The sequence below is a fragment of the Lactuca sativa genome, chromosome 9, assembly GCF_002870075.4.
Source record: "Lactuca sativa cultivar Salinas chromosome 9, Lsat_Salinas_v11, whole genome shotgun sequence".
Classification (NCBI taxonomy): Eukaryota; Viridiplantae; Streptophyta; class Magnoliopsida; order Asterales; family Asteraceae; genus Lactuca; species Lactuca sativa.
The window spans coordinates 164,993,226-164,997,719 of record NC_056631.2 but is presented as its reverse complement, the minus strand read 5'-3'; positions in this window follow the sequence as shown (position 1 = coordinate 164,997,719).

Sequence of the window (4,494 nt, the reverse complement as noted above, 5' to 3'; positions counted from 1 at the left end):
AGCATGCTATACAGGTTTTCAAAACTATGTATAAAAATGTATATTTTATCTACTAATATTTTGGGTAGAACATGGGTAGATAGTTGGTGTGTAATAAACAGATGAGAGGCCTCGTTGTTGTTTGATTTAGTCATCTAGCGGAGTTTAGATGATGACCACTGGCTATTCTAGACAGTCTTGTGGAAACATTAGCAGGTTCGCCACCTGTAGGTGTTAATGAACTTGGGTGTTCATTCGCTGTACTCCATCCCCCTCATGGTTGCCTTATTTGACTTATATTGCTGAGGAACCCCCGAAGCATGTGTTGTCGCCCCGATGAAATATTCTTAGACTAGGTCCCTTGTGTTAGTTGTTTTAGGGACATAAAGTGAGAATAACGGGAATGGGTAATTGGGTTATTGTTGGTTGGTGAAAATTTAATATGATTATTTATTGTGGGTTGAAAACCCTATATGCTCACCAGGCTCCCAAGCCTGAGCCACTCAGTTTTAATTGTATTACAGGAAGTGGCGCAAGGGTATGAGATGGATGAACCATCAGTTGTTTTGATTACAAGTCTGCATATGTTTATATTTGTTGAATGACTTGTAATGTATTCGTTTATGCTTATTGGTCTGTATCGGAACATGACACCCCGAGTTTTGATTATAATGAAAATACATTTCTTTTATGAAATGCTTTGGTAAACATTGTTTTATCATGTTTTGTTTTTGGGAACAAATTCCGCAACTCTTTCAAATCAAAAGGATTTACTCTGAAAATATTTTAAAAACATAAATGAAAATCGGTCTTTTCTGGCCGAGATTTTGGGGATGTCACAGTTGGTATCAGAGCATTAGTTTAAGCGAACTAGGAATTTGTAGGATTTCTAGACTTAAACTTAGAATGCTAAGTGAAGTTTTGAGATGTGTGTCCGTTGTGTTTTAGACACGAGCACTGGTTTATTTTAGGAAAGTTGCCTAAAATGCTTTATGTGCTAAATGTTATATGTTGCCATATATGATATTATTTGTTCGGATCTATGGTCTGTTGCCGACCGGATCTAGAAACCTTATGTGTGTAGGATTCTAAGCGTACGTCTACGATATTAGAACTAGCATGTAAACGTTTCGGAGTGATAAGGATGATTTGAATATCAATCGTGATTAAGGATCTAATTTCATCTTATTTGGTGTGTAGATCAAAATGTTGAGAACAAGAAGTGGAGTTGGAAATGCTGACGAAAACAGGAATCAACCACCAGTGATTGAACAAGTACTTGTCGTAGGAGCAGCACCTGAGCCAATAACCATGGCTGGTGTGCAAATGATGATTCAGACGATGTTGGGTCGTCAGATGGATGAAACTAGACGGTTGCTTCAACAGAATCGTGAAGAACTGTCAATTCATGTGGAGGAGCCTGAATTAAATGAAGGGCACTCGGAAGGGGGAAACTTTAGTGGGTCTATTGGTCAAGCCAACCCACCGATAGTTAGGCAAGATAACCATGATGGAAGGAATGATGGAATGGGATGCAAGTACAAGGACTTTCTAACTTGCAAACCATCGACCTTCAATGGAATGGAGGATCCGATTGGGGTTATGGATTGGATCTCCGAAATGGAGTTAGCCTTTATGACGTGTGGCTACAGAGGCAAGTTGCAGACTATCTATGCCGTGCGACAATTCTGAGGTGGAGCCGTTCGTTGGTGGAACGCTCTAGGGAAGACGTTGAGCCCTAATGAGCCACTGCAATTGTCATGGGCAGAGTTCTTAGTGCAGTTCAAGCGCAGATTCTGCTCGGCTCAAAATTTGTTGGAGTTGGAGAACAAGTTCCTGACATTGACGAAAGGCAGCATGTCAATTGATGAATACACCAATAGCTTCACTGATAAGATGGAGTTTGCCTTGCGTATCGTCCCAGACGAGTTGACAAAGGTGGACCGGTATGCGAAGGGACTCCCATGGGAGTATGAGGTGCCAGTACGTCAGGCACATACTCTAGAGGCAGCTATCTGGGCTGCCAAGTCTGTTGAGAACATGATTAAGGGGAGAACCACCGACAAGGTTGAGGTTGGTGAGAAAAGAAAGTTTGAGGGAAAATCTGGTTCCGGTAAGAAAAGCAAATTTTCGAAATCTGATTCGAAAAAAGTTTGGTGGAGGAAAAGGAGGCGAAGCGAAGTAGTGTGATAAGTGTAAGAAGAAGCACTTTGGGAAATGTAGCGAGGATGTAACCTGCTACAAGTGTGGAAAGGTTGGACATTTTGCCAATGAGTGTCCGAACAACAAAAGGATGTGTTTTGGTTGTAATGAAGAGGGGCACATTTTGAAAGACTGTCCAAAGAAGAAGGAGGCAGCTAGGCCCAACATTCCACCAAAGCCGAAGGCGAGAGCCTTCCAGATGACACTTGAGGCTGCTAAAGATGAAGCTGATGTCGCTTCAGGTACCTTTCTCGTAAATGAATTACCTGCTCAAATTTTGTTTGATTCTGGAGCCAACTACTCCTTTATTTCGCATGAGTTTGGTAGAGAGCTAGCTTTGCCTGTTGATAGACTAGATGATGCTTTATTAGTCGAAGTAGCTAGTGGCAAGTTTGTACCTGTTAGCCATCGTATAAAAAACATTTTAATCGACCTTAATGGGAATAAGTTTCACGAGAAATTATTGCCCATCGATCTTAATGGTTTCGACATCCTGTTGGGAATGGATTGGCTTAGCGCCCATGATGCCGAAATTTTGTGCAAGAAGAAGATAGTTAAAGTAAACCCGCCTGGGAAAGATTCGTTTATGGTGTATGGGGACAAACGCAGAGTGAATTCTGGAATCATTTCTCTAATAAAAGCCATAAAGTGTTTGACCAAGGGATGTACATCATATTTAGCATTCGTGATTGATGCTAAGAAAGAAAAGAAGGTGATGCAGTGTATTCCAGTGGTGTGTGATTATCCGGAAGTATTTCCCGAAGATCTTCCTGGATTACCACCTGATAGACAAGTGGAGTTCAGAATAGACTTGTTACCAGGAACCACGCCAATAGCAAAAACACCTTATCGATTAGTACCGACGGAGATGAAGGAACTGATGATGCAACTTCAAGAGTTATTGGACAAAGGTTTCATTAGACCTAGTTCATCGCCCTGGGGAGCTCCGGTGTTATTTATGAAGAAGAAAGATGGAAGTATGAGAATGTGCATCGATTACAGAGAGCTGAACAAGGCAACAATAAAGAATAGATATCCGTTGGCGAGGATTGATGACCTGTTTGATCAATTGCAAGGTTCGAGCTATTTCTCGAAGATCGATCTTAGGTCAGGATATCATCAGTTGAAAGTAAGAGAACAAGATATTGAGAAAACTGCATTCAGAACTAGATATTGACACTTCGAGTTCTTGGTTATGTCGTTTGGACTAACCAATGCTCCGGCAGTGTTCATGGATTTGATGAATAGGGTTTGTAACCCGTTCTTTGATAAATCTGTGATAGTGTTCATAGACGACATTTTGATTTACTCGAAAAGCCAAGAGAAGCATGGCAGACACTTGCGAGAAGTGTTAGAAGTTTTGAAGCAGGAGAAGCTGTATGCGAAGTTCTCCAAATGTGATTTTTGGATTCGTGAAGTCCAATTCTTGGGTCACGTGGTCAACCAAGAAGGGATAATGGTTGATCCAGCGAAGATCGAAGCTGTGATGAAATGGGAACAACCGAAAAGTCCCATGGAGATTCGAAGCTTTTTAGGATTAGCCGGATATTACCGCAGGTTTATCCAAGGCTTTTCTTCGATTGCTACTCCATTGACAGCTTTGACCCACAAAGGAGCTACTTATGCTTGGAATGATAAGCATAAAGAAGCATTCGAGAAGCTAAAGAAGAAGCTATGCGAGGCTGTAACAGCCCGAAATCTCAGGTATTATTAAATTATGTTTTTGGGTGGTTTAAGAGGGGACTCGGCGAGTTGGAGCCTAGACTCGCCGAGCAGGATCGCAGACTTGGTCGCGGGATCGCGACTGGACTCGACGAGTCCAGGTATGGACTCGGCGAGTCGACGCTGTTTAGCGGAAACCCTAACCGTTCAGGGTTGGGACGTATAAAAAGGACTCATTGGCCGTCATTGTTCGTTTTAGCCTTCTGAGAAGAACCCTAAATCGATTGTGTGCATCTGGAGCAAGGATCTTAGGCCATTGTTGGTTATAGAAGAGTGGTTGTGCAAGGAAGAGAAGGGATTGGCTAAAGGAGCAGCAAGGGGTCACATTCTGAGGATTGGGAATACAGAGAATACATCATCCAGGTAAGAATTCGTGTATGCTCTACTATATTGATGTATTTATGAATTTAGGGTTTATAGAACCCATTTGGTGACTAGATGAATTAGTGCCTTGTTACCCAACGACTATAATCTTGTAGTAGGACCTTTAGAGGTCCAGAAGGTCCCATGCATGTGTATTTCGGGACGAGACCTATCTCAGGAAGCAGTTTGATCGACTGCATGGCGTGGACTCGCCGAGTCCGATGAACA